A 16,710-nucleotide genomic window follows, 5' to 3' on the forward strand; every position below is an offset into this window, starting at 1 on the left:
CGCTCATTGCTCTGTTGGTTTTCTGTTACCTTTTTAATGCATTTCTCTGCGAGTTGTATGGAAAGATTTCGCCCTTTGTTTGCCAAGTTGTTATTGTAATTGGGTTTGGGTTTGCTTTTTATGTAAAATTCAAGTCCTATATACATTTATTGCGTTTTATGCATCTACATACATTCTTACATAAATACATATGTACATATGTATGTATGTATATGAGTAAATTTTCCGACTTGCTTTGGCTCTGTGGGCACGCTCAGCTGTTTAGAAAGTCAATTCGTTGCGTTTGGAATTCAGTCGAACAGATACAAGCCAAGTGACAACATCGTTGAATAGCAGCAACAGCAGCAGTGAAAAGTGAGTGAACAGAACGGTGCAGTGAAGTAGTGGGGTTTCATGTTGCTGGAGAAGTTGATGATGAGTTCGGTTGGGTGGAGGTGATAGGAGGCCGTGGTGTTACATGTTTGTTTGTATGTACATATATGCGTGCGTTGGATGTCTTCTGCTGCGTGGTGCAAGGAGTTTGTTGTTGAGAATTCGCAGAGCATACGCTTGCCAGCCAATATCTACATAATACGTGCGAAACACAGACATACAGACATATATACATATTTGCAATCAGTTCGACGTCGTTCAGTTGATTGCTAGTTTTAAACAAAGTGCCAACAGCCCATCTTCCGTAACAATTTCACAACGTGAACTCGCTTACTGCTCGCCATCTTCCCTACTCTACTTTACTCCCCTACATGCCTTAAATGGCATTACAATAAGTAAAAATGTAAGCAAAAGCAGCAGAGACAAAAAGTGATATTTACGCCACAAACAACAACAACAGCAATACACAGAAACTTGAGTGAGTGAGCGAGTTAGTTCGTTATACATATTACGTGTGGCAGATACATTTTCTCAATACAATTTTGATTTTGATATTCGTACATACATATGTATGTATGTATGTACATACATATTTACATGTGCATGTGTGCATGCATGCTCGAAAGGAAATCTAGAAAAATTCAGTCGCAATTTAGTGCGACACAAATTCAGTTGGCAGCAGGCAAATTAAGTGCAGTGAACAGTAAGTAGCAACGGTAGCAGCAATAAATAGGAACGGTAACAGAGCAGCTGAGTGCAGTGAAGTCGGTCGATAGCGCAGTTTGGCCTTATAAACTATATGTACTTGTACTTGTTTTCGAGGGAGGTGTGTCGCCAATGCTGCATTTGATTAGTACATACATACATACATACATATGTATGCATATTAAAACAATTTGAAAGCCACAAAAGAAAAAAGCAAAAAAACCGAAAGCTATGAAATTTGCGAAGAACTAGGTTTTTTTACCATAACCACAAGTCCACAGTTTCGCCTAGGACTTAGCAGCAGGCAGGCAGGCAGGTTATAAGTGCGATCGGCGACAGCAGCACAAGGAAATACCAGTTTTGTTATTGCTGTAAAACTTATCGACACACGAACGCGTGTGTGCTTGTGGTTTGTGATTTTTCTGTCTCCCCTGTCGTCGTTTTTTTTTTTTTTTTTTTTTTTTTGTACCTGACGGTCAATTTGTAGCAGCATATACTAAACATACATACATATACTAAAAATACATATATACATACATACATACATACATATGTATGCAGTTATGTACGCTCGTTCGCTCACTCAGTACTCAGTGCTGCTCAGCCTGCTTGATTACGAATTTGTTCACAGATTGTCGAGAAACATTCGCTTTTACTGGTAATCCAACATCAGTTGACGCTTGGACGTTCAGTCGCGCATTGGATTCGGTCGGAAAAACAGCTAACAGTGAAGTGAAAATAGAAATAAAATAAAAACATAAACGGTGCATATTAACTTATCAAAGTTATAAATCGAAAACCAGTCAGCCGTTCAACAGCTGACTTATCTAAACACCCATACATACATTTGACAGCCAATTCTGTCATACGTTTATTTGATTTTCTTTGACAATCGACTTGCAAGAGTCATTCGTTTGTTTTTTTTTTACTGTGGGGGTGTACTCGTGATAAGTTGCAGATCACAACTTCGTTGGCTCTGCAGACGGAAAAACTAATGGAAGTTTACCTGTGTCCAAAAGTGAAGGCAAAGTTAAGAATAAGAAGGATTCAAACGTATTTTGTTAGTTGTAACGCCGCCATCACCAGCAGCGACAACAAGACCAACAACAACAACAAATACAGCAATCGAAAAACAAACTCAAGTGCCAATAAATGCAGTGCAGTGAAAAATTACAAAACAGCTTATAACATAATAAAAAGTGAAAATTGTGCAAGTACTTGTGTGAAAACAAAAGCACACAATTTTGCTACAACACAAACAAAAACAATTGCAAATACAACCTTTTGTTGCCCTTCAATGCAATCACATGAGTATTTTTGCAAGCGATTTCCTTGTGAATAAAATCAAGTGCTGTGTTTAAAAGTATAATTGCAATGAATGCACCAAAACGTCCAACCAACAATTTCAAGTTCTACCTACATACATACATAACTACCTGCACAGGTGTTTATTTATTTTCCAAGTGCCAGTAATTAAGCTTAAATTAGTTGCGTTTGTGGCAATCCATTGAATTGCAATTCACAAAAATACCTGTTTGGTAAATTTAGTTCATTGTGATGCAATAAAAAACAAAAATCGTGGTCAACAGCGATCATATGTGTTCGAAATTACAACAAAATTGACCGAAATCAAGTGGCGTCAGTGTGTTTTAGTAGCAGCTGTTAAAAGTTGCTATAAAAAGAAAGTAAAATAAAAATTCTGTGCTTAATCAAATTTGTCATAAAGATTCTGTTTACAAGGTACTGTCTTCAGCAAACAACAATCACGGGTGTGTATAAATGTTATAAATAATTAATAGTTAATAAGAAAGTGGTGAAAATCTAAAATTTTTCAGCTCAATTCAGCCTATTTCGTGAACTGAATTCCCTTACTTTTCAGTTTTTTTATTTAAAACACAAATGTTTTGCCGTGCGCCAATAAATTTTACACAAAAAAAATATCAATATATTCGCAAAACTCTCTGTGACGTTAGGATTAGGATTTTATGTCTTTGAAATCTATGATTAATTCAAAATATTTTTTGAAAGAGAATTGAATGCAAAGTAGAATAACAAAATGCGGGCCAAATGAAAGGGAAAATTTCGCAGAATTAAATAAAGGTCAAATTTTTTGTTGCATAAGGCCGAATTGATATTGAGAATGTCCTTATAAAATGTTATGCTTGAATATATGTACTTGAATATTACATCCTAACTTTATTAGGTTAAAAAAATAGAATTAATTAAAAGGGCATCATTTTTAAAAACTACCTATTCGCCCTTGTAATCAAAAAAACTTGAATTTTTTTAACTCTACATAATTTTCTCTTTCACTCATATTGTTATCTATGCACTGTTGCACTGAATTTTTTAAAACAATTTTTTTATAAAAAATTTTCACGCCATTAGTTAATTACTTTGAAATAATAGGACTTTTATGTTAAGGCGTGTGAGTAAACTTGTTAAATGACTGTGTATGGTGCTACAAGGCGTATACTTTACATACGCAACTACGGGTATATGAGCATTAGTGGTTATTTTTACTTTTTATTACCTTCCTTTTATTAGCTCGGGATGTAACTATGTAATATTGATGCGCCTAAAAGTGGCAACGATTTCCATTCTCAAGTTACATACCTGATAGTTTTTTAAGCTATAATTTTATTATTTAGTATATCGTTTTCAAATTTTAATTTTAATAAAATTTCGCATTGGAATCTTGTTCTTTATACAACACTGAAGATAATGCATTTTCTAAGATAAGTTTTTGTCGAAAATTGTAACAACTCATGAGATTTGCTCATATGTTTTCAACAAAAATCGGGGGGGATGTGAATAGGTTAATTTTTGAAAATATATGCTTTCATAATAACTGCATTAAAAAGTGGTCAAAAGTAACATTACAATTAACTTTGATGCCAAAAAATCGAGCGCCCATTTTGCCATTGTCCCAGGGCATTTATTGAAATAAAAACGTTATTTCGTAAAAAACTGTTTTCATATGTATGTCTATTGCACACTTAAACCATCATAACAGTACAGCTAGCCCTACAAACTCTATAAATTGCAAAATCGATTCCAGGGGTAGGGAGTGTATGTGCTCTTCCCAAGGCCGTACATAGATGTCTTATGCCCCTCTCCATTTTACATGAAACTGTCTCACATTTCAGCAGGAGGTGCAATGATGTCTCTTTAGCGGAGTCACCATATCCTCCCTACCTTATGCAAGTGACCATTCAAAATGCCTGTAATAATGCTTAGCTTTTCCTTAGGGAGATCTATGTGTAGCCTGCTTATGTTGAGATTGTAAGCTCTCAGCTTGACGAAGGCCAATTGTGTTTCGCCAGTGCAGTTCGTTGAGTTTGATATTTTCCTTTCTGTGCACTTCCTTTATCGTGTTCGGCCCTATCGCAAGGAAGCGCTCATGTCCTACCGGGGTCGAGACAGCAGCCTTTCTGGCTAACTGATCAGCTACCTCAACCCAATTCTTACTTTGCTACCTTCCATCCACTTAAAATTTTTATGTGAAAACTTTTGCTTTGCTTTTTGTTGTGTCCCGATTTTGAATAAGTCGTTTACAAACGCTATTCAAAGAATACGATCCTAATTGTATGCTGAAATCTTAAGGTTTAACATACCATATAACTTATGCGAGTCTCAAAGTATTTGTACATAAATAAACCTCTTACTCAACCCCGCGCTAATCGCATACTTTTTCAGTTAAATTAGAGACTTTGGCGGTAGAAAAGCAGCTTTTGTTTTAGTTTTGTGCAATTAAAATTCATGTCGTTATTTTTAAGTTTTGTTCCTTTGCTCTACCTTTGTGCCTTGGTTGTTCCATTCGTGGCAAATGTTTAGTCTGGTTTGGGGTTTTTAATCCTCTTTTAAATTTATTTGGTTTGCGATTTTGTTGTGCGCTTTGAATAACGCTTTTTATTTGTCAGCTAGGTCGGTAATTCTCTACCTACGTCTTGTGGTGTTAAAAGCTGTCTACGTCACAGCTCTTTTTTAAATACATATTTATGGGTTATTTACTTTGGCAGTCGTCATGTTCCTACGCTTCTTTGAAAAGGATAAAATTTTTTATGCTTCAGGGCATTTTCTTCTTATTTTTTAAAACATTTTTCTGCTACAGCTCACTCCTTTGCTTTCGTAAAATTTTCAGCAAAACAGCTGTTTTATTGTTTGCTATAAAGTTTTATATTTTTTTTTTTTGGTTAACTATTTGCTCTCCTTTGTGTTTACGTTTTATTGTTATTTTTTGTATGTTTCAGCTGATAACAGAAATAAATACTCAGTCTGATACACCTAAACGTACATATTTACAGGTTAATATATGTATGGATATGTACACATGTATATAGTATGTACATGGTTAGGTATAGCGTATAAATTTGTATAAGGTATGTATGTATATATGTATGTACTTATAAAGATAACGGACAACACTTCGCTTATAAATATGTACATATGTATGTATGTATGTATGTAGTTAAATATAAGCAGTCTGACCCACGATAAATAAAAATAGCTACAAAAAGAAGAAGTATGCTAGCACTTTTATTCTTTTGGCTTAATTCTACTTCGCCTTCTCTTCGTACTCTGTCGTACTGTCTGTTAATAGGCACAGTTTCGCGAGAGCGATTTAATGGCTAGATATTTAGATTTTACTACCAGCATCCAGCGAAAAATCTTCCTTTCGCCGCCGCCGCATTAACCAACCAATTCAACCCTGTAGGTAATTTAAAGATTTAAATTTTTCTTTCATTAATAAATAAACGATTGTTTTCTTATGGGAAATTTTGGCATACTACATTCGCAACGACATATAAAATAACCCATAATTTAAGCATACTTCTTTGAAAGGATTTAGCTGTTTCGAAGCCAGAAAGAGAATAGAAATTGTTCGTTTCTTTTTTGTATGGCGGTCACTATACTGCGGCCTACGCTGTATAAATCTAAATGCAATAGAAAAGTGCACCTTTCCAAGTATTTCGAACTCCACTACGCCGATTTCCTTCTAGTTTATTCCCAGTTGCGTCAGCTCGACTGTTCTTCGCCACGTTTCACGGGATCTGCCAGGGGCCTGCTTCTGCCGAGTTCCATTCTTCTTTGCAATACTGCCGTCTTCTTTCCATTCCGGATCAAGATGTTCTCATTTGAGATTGTTTTAGGTCGAAAAATTCGGAGTATTATTCTAAGACATCGGTTAACGAAAGCTTGCAGGCGCCTAATTATTTCAATGGTGGCTTTCCAAGTGGAGCAACCGTACAAAAATATGGATAGCAAATTGCACTTCATAAGTCTGGGGGTAGTGCGATCGAAAATCTAACTTAACTTTAGACCACAACATTCATGATTTTTTTCATTACCTTTTCTTTTTAAATTTTCGCTGAATTCATCCCAATTTTTAGCTTCACTATCTTTATAAAAGGTATATCATTGTGCTAAGTGGCTCTGACTAGCGTTGTAGCCTAAAATTCCTACTGGTCTCTTCAAGAGTTCCACATGTGTTGGCCAATTTCAGTTCGGCATTTGTTTATATGCTTCCGCTTAGCATGCTGTAATAGGAGGAGAACTAAGCCTATCCAGCCTTTAACTCTTAACACCACCCAGAGCAGCTACCAGTATCAATCTCAACGACCGACTGCTTGCCACTGCCCGTATGAGGCAGTTTTGAGTGAAAAATTCAAAATAATTGACACACATTTGTAGTCGTCGTGGTCGTCCATTGGGTTGAGGTGCAAGCGATTGCGGGTCTACAAATGTGCGAAGCAAACAAAAAAAAAACATACTTAGATATACATACATATTTATACATACCCATTTATGTATATATATATACATGTTTCATTTGGTCGGGGCAACTACAAATTTACCAAAATGTATGTATCTATGTATGTGCCCAGGTTGTTTGGATGTCCATATATATGTACGACGACTCTTGACTTGAAAGACTCGTTTTGTATTTGCCTACCCTTGCAGCGTTTTCTTTTTTGCGTTCTTTTTCGCTTCTTTCCCTTTTGCTTTTCATTGCCTCTCGGTTTGCACTTTGTCTTTGACTTGTTTGTGGTGTAACTTGCCAGTTCCGCTGTGCTGTCTGCTTATCTATTGTGTTGTTTTTATTTTATTTTTTTCACATGTATTAAAAAAAATACAGACCTTTGTATGCGTTTGTTTGCGTTTATTTTATTTATGATTCTAGTTTCTGGTTTTACTTTGCAATTTGTTTACTTGGTTTTTTGTGCCTTCCTTCTTTAGTCTCTTGTTTCTTCTTGTTTTTCTGTTTTGTTAATTGTGTTCTCTTTTTATGCTCTCTCTGCTTAAAACCTCTTTTGCCATGCCTTCTTTTGCGCAGTGATAGATAACATTTTATATGTCGAGAGACGTTGTGTGTCTTTTAAGCTTCGTGTATTGACATTAAATTTGTCGCTGTATATATCTTTAAAATGTGATTTTTTCGTTGCAGGGGGTTCTGGATTTGTTTATGATGAAATCTTTTCTTGTGAGATTTCTGGCTCAAGAAATGAATTATGTCTGTTTTATATTGATAGCATTTGTTCCAAATAGTTTTTTTCTGTACGAAAAGACTTGACCTCGCTCAAAGCAGCTTTTCCTATCGCAATTGATGACTGAGAGTTTCTACTCTTATAATAACAGTAAAAGTATTAGAAACGAAGTCTCAGAAAATCTGGAATGATAAAGTACTTCTTATTCAACTCGTATTCTATTAAGTATTTACTAAAACCGTGCTCATGCGGCTCTATAAATCAGTAAAACTTTAGAGGTTCAAAAACGTTTTACGTTTATATATACATATGTACTTACTGCTCAGAGAGAGCCACCTTCAAAACAGTTGGAAGAGTTCTATCCAGGTTTCAGAGGCTGGAATGCACCAGTGTAACAAGATGCATTATAACTTGCCCTCTAGCAGCATAAGAGGCCATCCCCGACACATATGTATTTATAGGAAAGTCTCTCAGGAAGGCCTTCTGCATCTTTATACGGCAGGGCAAAGGTAAAAATAAATAAAGTTTACCAACGCAGATTGAATGCTTAAATAAATAAAAGCAACAATCCCAATTTCACAATTTAAAACAGAAACGTGCCGTCGCATAGTGGTGCAACAGCGAAGTAAGGTCTACTGCCGGATGACGGATTTAAAATTTGTATCTTTTTATTGAAATAAAACTAAATTCTTTTACAAAAATTTCAAATCTATATCTACTTGTTTTTATCTAACTGTTTTTGAGTAAAGAAAAAAGTTGATATAAAAATTTCTAATATGCGGAGAATTTGTTAATCGATTAAAATAAGAGGTATATCAAGCAAAAGGTAATTGAATTTGTTTTATTTTGTTCGTAATTCATTTTTCATCAAAATTAGAGGTTTTGGAGATAATTTACAAATATTAAAAAGTTTTTTTTTGCAATAAGGGGAAATTTTCGATTTGTTTGTAAACTCATTTTTTAAAACTAACATATCGTTACCTAAAGGTGAAAAGGTGACAAGTTCATTTTTTTTTAATTGTTCTGCATCAAAAACTAAATAAAAAAAGTGGACTTGGCACGTTTCACCTTTAGGTAGCGATATATAAGTGTGTATGTACTATATAAAAAAATGTTAGACACATAAACAATTAACGCCTTAAATCGAGGCCTTGAATTCAAAAAAAAAGTTATTCGGATGGAAAGTGTGATTTTTTCACCTATGTTAAAAAAAAAACTTCGAAAACAAAGTAAATTTGCAAAAATAGTTGAAGGGCTCTTATGAATTTAACTACATATGTACATATATATTTAAATTTAAAAAAGTATAAACTCCATCAAGAATTGTAGGCTGTACACCCTTTGCTTAGTAAATTTGGCGTTTGCAATATTGTGCCTCGTGGAGACTGCATACCACACACTGCAGTACTACACCATAATTCGACCGATCATAACTTATAGAGTTACAGCTCCTGGTGGAAAAGTAGCCATCAAAAAATAAAAATTAAATTTGCATGTCTTACCCGCGCAGTTGCAGGAGTTGTAACGTCAAACAGACAGACAAATATGGCTACATAAATCGACTCAGCTCGCCATACTGATAATTTTGGTTTAACCGAGTGCTCTACCATAGATTTCAATGAAAGTTTCTACGAGTTTTTTAAGGCCAAAAGCATAAGCACACGGCAGCGTTGATCCGGATCAACTCGGACTTAATCCGGATCAACTCGGACTTAATCCGGATCAATTGCAGTTAATTCCCAAGTTGATCCGGATCAACGCTACCGTCTGTTTATGCTGCAAGTTGACAAAACTACTTGAAACTCTTGTGTATGTGTGATCTTGTATCCCTTTCTTTCTTACAAACTGAAGCGTCACGTGTGGGCGCAAGTGTTTGAGTCCAAGAGAAATTATTTCAATGTATTTGAGTTCGATTAGTCGCGTCTTGTAGGACTGTTCTCGAAAATCTATAATCTTTACATTTCTTTTAGTTAAGCAAATATTTATAAGAAAATCCTGAAAGGAATAATTTGTTTATAAACTATATGTTTTTGCATTCAGTGCAAAAATACATTCAATTCATTATAATTTAATATTTCACACTTTGCGATAATGAAAATTAATTTATTTTACTTCTTCTCGTTCCAGTTTTATTTATAATTTGTAAACCAATTTTGAATTCAAAATGGCATCATCCATTAACAACATCTAACGGGTAAGTTTGACCTACATACATACGCTTTACAACAAATACACTATGTTTGTATGTGTCTATATTGTTTGCTCTGTCTACATATAAATTTCACCTTAAAATTTTATAATTGAGCTTTCTTTGACTTTTTGGCCACGCTGCCAAAAAAGACTTGATAGGCTTTTATTAATAATTTTGATGTATATAACTATGTACATACATACATATGTATATATGTACATAAATATACATACATATACTTTATGCTGCATACATAACAGTTTCGCAGTTGATTTATTTAATTTTTGTTGCTTTTCGAAAGAAAACTTTGTTAAAGTGCTTAAAGTGTTTGTTTCTTTTGCCTTTAGTTGTGTGGAGGGGCACGTTATGAGGGCGTGATATACATATACATACATAAGTATGTAAGTATGTACATATGTATGTACTGAAATGTCTCTATATCACCCGTCTGTGGTTTTTTAACGGAGGTTGTTTGTGTATCTACTTATTTTTCTATGTTTTGGGGGGGCTTTTTTGGGGATGCGCGGCAAGGGCTTTTGCCTGCTCTTTCATCGCTGCCTGCCAATAAAATGACGTAATGCCATAAGTGCCCAGCAGCTTTAATAAAAACTTGGCAATTTCCTCACTTCTATGCGCATGCGTTGGTGTTCAAATATTTTTAATTTTTATGTTTTATCGTTTTATTTGTTTTTATTTTCGCAACCTTGATGGCGCAGCATAAAGATTTCTAAGCTTTCGCAATTTATGTTTATTTTTTTTTTCGTTCAACCTATTCCGCCGTCGTTTGTATGCTATTTAATACTTTCAGAGCTTACAGATTTTGTATTTGCTAGTACATTTTGTTAAAAATTTAATTACATATTTCGCTACATATGTACTTAAGTATGTATGTATGTAAGTCCCTAATATGAGGATTTAAACTATTTTCTATATTCAATACATCTTTCCAGAATTTAAAAAATTGAAATAAATAGTGATTTTAATTGGAAAAACAATGAACTTTTTTACATAAATATTATGCATTATGTTGACGCTCAGACGTTCTTAAGATCACTATTCTTTAATTAATACAGTCAGTACATCAAACCTTTTCTAAAGCTCGTTGGTCAAAGCCCCTGAAAACACAGTCCGGCATTAAAATTTTATCTAAGATAAGACTAGCCGTTTCCAACAGAAACTGTATTCGAATCTGAACTCGAAATTTCTCTAACATATCAGATTTTTTAAATAACCTAACCTAAAAATTTTGAAAAATTCAGTTTTGGCATATTTTCGAGGTTATTTAGCTTTGCGACGGTTTTGTTTCGTTAAAAACTATACGAAGCATTTACGATTGCTCGAATATCTTATTTTTCAATCGAGAAATTTTATTTTGCAATTTTTAAACTACTACGCTGCATTTTTCCGAACGCTCATAAGCAAGGACTTTTCTCCATTCATATTGCTCGAAGAAAAGAATAAATTCCAGCAATCTTTAATTAAAATTTAAAATGACACAACTTTGTTCGTAAAATTTGTCATTTTAAATTTTAACAGTCTGATAAATTTTAAAATTGTTTGCTGAAACCGAGGATAATTATTTTTTTCGAGTAACAAAAGTGTCGCTATCCTACGTAAGCTTAAAAATAGGCCGAAACCGCATTTTTAGTTTAGGTTATTTAAAAAACCTAAGGCGACAGAGCAATTCTGAGTTCAGGTTCGAATTCAGCAGTCCAAAATCTATTAGAAATGAGTATTCCTTGACGAAATATAATGTTGAAAATCTTGAGTAGTGTAATTAGTGATTTTTTTAGAAATGCTATTTTTAAAATTTTATTTTATTTCTTATTTTTTAATTTTTTTTTTATTTAGTCCATCTTTTCAAGTTTCTTTTTTTGCTAAGTTTTTACTTAAAATAATTCTGAAAATAACAGTTACATGTAATATGTATGTAATTCCGCCTATTGTACAGGCTTATAACCTCCTATAGGATTTCATATAAGTATATCCATGTACTGAACATAATATACTTTTATGTGGAAAATAAATAAATAAATAAAAATAAATATGATTGAAAAAATAAAAATCAAAAGAGACTGTTTTATTAAAGTTGCTATATATTTCTATTTTTAATTTATTTTTGTATTTTTTATTTCGATTCTTCAATTCTTGAGTTTAACTTTTTAATTCACTTCGCTTCATGTGCTTATTTAACTTCATTTCATACTGTTTTATTTTATTGCAATTTTTAACTTAGCTTTTTTTCTTTATTCGTACGTTTTTTGTGTTGAAAGTAAGTCTTAATTTTTTGTTAATTTTTTTTATAAATTCGATTAAATTTTGTTGTTATCTTAATAAGACCTTTCCATCGTTTAATCAATTTAATTAAATCGGTATACATATGTATGCACGTATGTATAGAGTGGTTAATTTAAACCATTTATCAACAAGCTCACCATGAAATACCCCTTCTAAATAGTAGATGTGTGCATATGTTTATATGTAGGTACACTTACATCACGAGCAACTAGCCGCGCTCATATGTTGGCACATTAGACCGTGCCAAAAAAAGAAAAATTCGCTGTTTAAGTTTTTTTTTTCAATACAATTTCGAAAAAATTGAACATTTTTCTTCATATTTTCGGTACTTACAGTCGGATCTCAAAGTATGATATATCGATTTTTTTTTACCAAAATTCCTTGACCTCAACCACCCCGTTCTAGTACTTACCCACGAGATCTCCTTTCTGTTCACGCTAACGTACTACTCTAATGTCAGTAAATTAAAACACACCAAAAATCATTAAACTTTTGCTAAGGAAGTATTTCGCTTATTCAAATAGAACTAATCAAATATTTTTTATTGCCGAATGTACATAGGTGTCACGAAAAAAATGAAAAAAAAATTCCCCTAGTTTCGGCCAACAAAATTCTTGTTTTACCTTGCCTTGCCAAAATACTCTGCATTACTCAGGGGTGTACGGCAATTTTTTTTTTTTTTTTTTTTAGCTTACTTATAAGTTGGTGCGGTCTAATGTACATACATATATATGCATATGTTTGTACAAATGTATGTATGTACTTAATTTTAGTTCTTTACTTATGCCAAATAATTTCCTGTTTTGTCTTTATTTGATTTTGTTCACGTTTGGGTTTCTCTTTTATTCTATATACTACTTAAGCGTGTGCGAAGGTCGTCTACATTACTTGAATTGGTAGGGCCAAAATGGTTAAGTATTGGCATATTGCCACATAAGGCATAAATCATTTAACAGAGTTCGGCTGACGGACACAAACTTATGTATTACATTGCATATATGTATGTATGTACTGTGACGAAAACTAAAAGTTATGCGAGTGAAAGAGTATATAAAGATAAAATTCACAATATAAAGTACAAATACAGGTACAAATGCATGAATAAAAATTTTCCTCATTTGCTGGCGTGTGTTGGCAAAGTACGAGTTCATAACAACAAATAACTAAGTGGCAAAAGTTATCAACAGCAGACGTCTAAGGGCCGTTTTTTGAAGTAACCTTTACGTTTAAAGCTCACTTTATGTTTAAAGGTTGGATTAAAAGTAAAGCTATGTGTAGAGTTAAGTATTTCTATTATCAGTTTATGACGTATGTATGTTTCTTTGTTGTAAACCAATTTAAAACAGATTATAAAAAGCTTTACTTTGGACACAATCATAAATTTTAATGCAACCTTTATATATAAAGTGAGCTTTAAACTTACGGGTTACTTGAGAAAACGGCCCTAAGTAGCTTAAATAAACTTGCATTGTGTAATCTAAAAAAATTTGTATGCATACATATGTACATATATACATACTTAGGTACAAACATATAGCAAATAATCAAAGTTTCAATTGTTAAAAGCGCTCGCTACTTAAGTACGCAATTACCGCAGTTTAATACGCTCAAACTATAGTACAAACGTCCTTATTAACATAGTACATATGTATATACATATGTACATACGATTTATGCTCACTTTATTTACTTTCATTACGTTTGCTTAAATCGATACGTTTGCAGGTAGTGCTCGCCGAGCCCCGCAATAACTACATACATCGCTTCTCTACACTGTGAGAATATTTAATCGCATTTCAAGTGTTGATTGCTCTGCTTTCATGGAAAAATGTATAGTCTTTTTTTATTTTTTTTTTGTCTAACCTTTTAAAAATCAAGCACGTTTAGTTGCATTCGCGTGTTTAGTTTGCTTGTTTTGCTTGTTTTTGTGTTTTTTAATTTTTGTCGCCGTGTGAAGGCCACTTCGACATTGTGACATAATTTATTTCAAATGCACAATACATGGTGCACATGCTACTTACTGCCAATATTGCACGGAATTTATTTGCCATGTGTGTTGGTATTTAATTTTGTGCGCTTTTTGTAAAGTATCCAGTATCTCTAGCTGTCTTTGGAAGCGGTTTTAAATTGCTTTTAATTTTATAATGCAATATTTATCGACTTTGGCCAGGTAATTAATTGAAATGATTTATTTGTATTGTCGATTTAATGGCAACGCTGCGAAATTGTGTGACCGAGCTAAGGAAAAATTAGGAAATAATTTAAGGCCACGAATGGAATGGCAATGGAATTTCTACTAGTGAAACTGCACGGCTGTTTTGATATCGAATAATTGAAACAGGTGAAACCCGTCTTCGAAATTCTGAAACATATGTCAAATGTAGAGGTCTCGCATGGTGTTGGTTTTACTAATTTAAAATCACGCTGTACAGTGAAAAAAAGTTTCAACTTCGAAAAAAAAAAATCCAAGCTCTTTAATTTGACATCTCTTTTTTGAAATTCGAAAGAACGGTGCAGATCTGATGACCTTCTCAAAAAATGCCCTAACGTATTACCCGTACATATATATACAAACATATGTAGATATGACTTTTCGAATAGTTGGTAACCCTAATCAAAAATATTTTCAAAGTTTTCTAAAGATTTTCGTTTAACGCTCATATTCTAATATTTCAAATTTGTTTAACAGACATATTTTTTTTAGATTTTAGCTACCACTTCTGCTCGAAACACGGTGTTGAAATCCGGAAGCCTGAACTTGAGATTGACGGAGAGTTCCTGGCAGAACACTACTCTCAAACTCAACCATCCAACTTCGAACCCTTATGTTTACCCAACCTATCTACAAGAGGCTGTCACTCTATCATTAATGCTTTAAAGCTGTGTGTTTAGAGCAAAATACAAGTGAAGCCAGCGATCTGTTTTTTTTTTTTATCAAACTTTTAAAGTTAAAGGAACAAAAATCATTGCCTAGTTGGGAATTGTAGTTGTAGTATTTAGTAAACTGGCTATTTAACCTAACCGTACCAGAGTTGTACCAGTGTGGCGCTTGTGTCACGTGGGACTCCTATTTCTTCATTGAATATTTCTAGGTTGAGATCGCTCTCCGCGCACAATGTTTCCGCGTCATGTATGAGTTGCAGTTGGAACTGCTTTGTGGTGTAAGCGGTTCAAAACTACCTGGTAATATTCACGACTTAGTGGGTTGCTTGCGTGCCGGGTGTCCTTAAATATATTCTCGCATGACGAATAAGGCTGGCTCTGTTGATAAGTATTCAGTTGGTGTAGTTTACAATCAGACAGGCCAACATGAACTGTATCTACAGATGTAGGTTGTTCTTCTTCGCAAGGAGCATTTCAACCTCCGCACCAAAATCTTTCACCTCAGTAGAAGAATGAAATCGGGAAGGCACATTTTTATCGGGTAATAGTTCCGACGTTTTAAAAGTTGTGACTTTGACAGAACCGATAAGAAGAGAGAAAGTAGGCCATCAACGTTTGTAGAGGCCGAACTGGAGGATATTTTGGACAGAGATCCATTCCAAAAGCAGGAAGAACTTGTGGCAATATTAGGCATGACTCAACAAGTCATTTCTTTGCGATTGAAAGCCGTTAGTATAGTCCAGAATGTTGAAAACCGTTTCGCAAATGCTCCTTCAACGAGACAAAGCGAAATCGCTTTTGCATTGTATTATCGCCGCCGATGAAAAATGGATTCATTGTGACCCCGCACCATGGCCAAGGTCATGGCTCTGCAGTTGGTGGGACCAGAGGGGAATCCAGTATCATAATCTTCTAAAAAGGGGTCAGACGATCGGAGGGGCTCTGGGCAGAAAACAACTGGTGCGATTGAAGCGAGCGATTACCGAAAAACGTCCGGACTGGGACCAGACACTAGTCTTTGATCTTCCACCATGACAATGCTCGGCTGCATGTGCCACAAGTGCTTAAAACTTATCTCGATTATACCGGATAGAAAGTTCAAACCAACCCGCCTTATAGCTCAGACATTTATCATTTGTTTCGGTCGATGCAGAATACCCTTACAGTAGTAGGCTTCGCTCCAGTTGACGGTATCTGAAATTGGCTTAATACTTTTTTTGATCTCCAAAGACGAGCAGTTTTACTAGCGCAGAATCCATGCATTACCAGAAAATTAGAAAAAAAGCCGGAGCAAGCGATGGACAATACTTTTAATAAAATAGTATGGTGTCAAATTCGGGAAAAATGCTCTAAAACTTTCTTATTTGTTCATACATACATATCTGTGGACTTTTGACAAAACAACTTCTTTGTCTTCTGTAGGTTAGATTTTAGAGTTAATTTTAAGGAGCTCCAAAAATAAAAATTTAAAATATACATTTTTTTTGCCTGCACAGTGTAATCTTTAGTAGGGGAAGGTATTGAGTGACAGTCCAGGCGAAAACTAATCGTAAAAAACTCAATATGTATTCACCACAAATTATTTACGCTTGAGGAAGAATAGACCGTAGATATTATCTAATCCAATTGTGTTTAGCTGAAATCTATAAATCTAAAGTAAAGCGCATTACGTGCGAAAAATCTAATACGTATGCAAATGACAGTGAAATATTATTTGCATGCGAATTTCTATAATGAATGCATTTTTCTATGAAAACGGGAAACATGAACGTA

At 34.1% G+C, this 16,710-nt stretch overlaps 1 protein-coding gene and 1 long non-coding RNA gene across 2 annotated transcripts in view; one reads left to right on the forward strand and one right to left on the reverse strand.

Annotated features, from left to right (window-relative positions):
- The first annotated feature begins 227 nt into the window (after window positions 1-227).
- Window positions 228-16,710, forward strand: part of LOC118743152 (serine-rich adhesin for platelets) — a 65,601-nt gene continuing 49,118 nt past the window's right edge. The window contains exons 1-2 of the mRNA XM_036475683.1: window positions 228-2,846; window positions 9,693-9,759. The gene's annotated coding sequence lies outside the window, so the exon portion shown is untranslated. The remainder of the gene's footprint in view (window positions 2,847-9,692; window positions 9,760-16,710) is intronic.
- On the reverse strand, window positions 4,997-6,762 carry LOC118743157. Its single transcript, XR_004993433.1, has 2 exons — window positions 6,429-6,762; window positions 4,997-6,361 (listed from the first exon to the last, which is right to left on the reverse strand). It is a non-coding gene; the product is annotated as an uncharacterized LOC118743157 (long non-coding RNA).

The sequence above is a fragment of the Rhagoletis pomonella genome, unplaced genomic scaffold, assembly GCF_013731165.1.
Source record: "Rhagoletis pomonella isolate Grant_MI unplaced genomic scaffold, Rhpom_1.0 Rhpom_scaffold_00007, whole genome shotgun sequence".
Lineage (NCBI taxonomy): Eukaryota > Metazoa > Arthropoda > Insecta > Diptera > Tephritidae > Rhagoletis > Rhagoletis pomonella.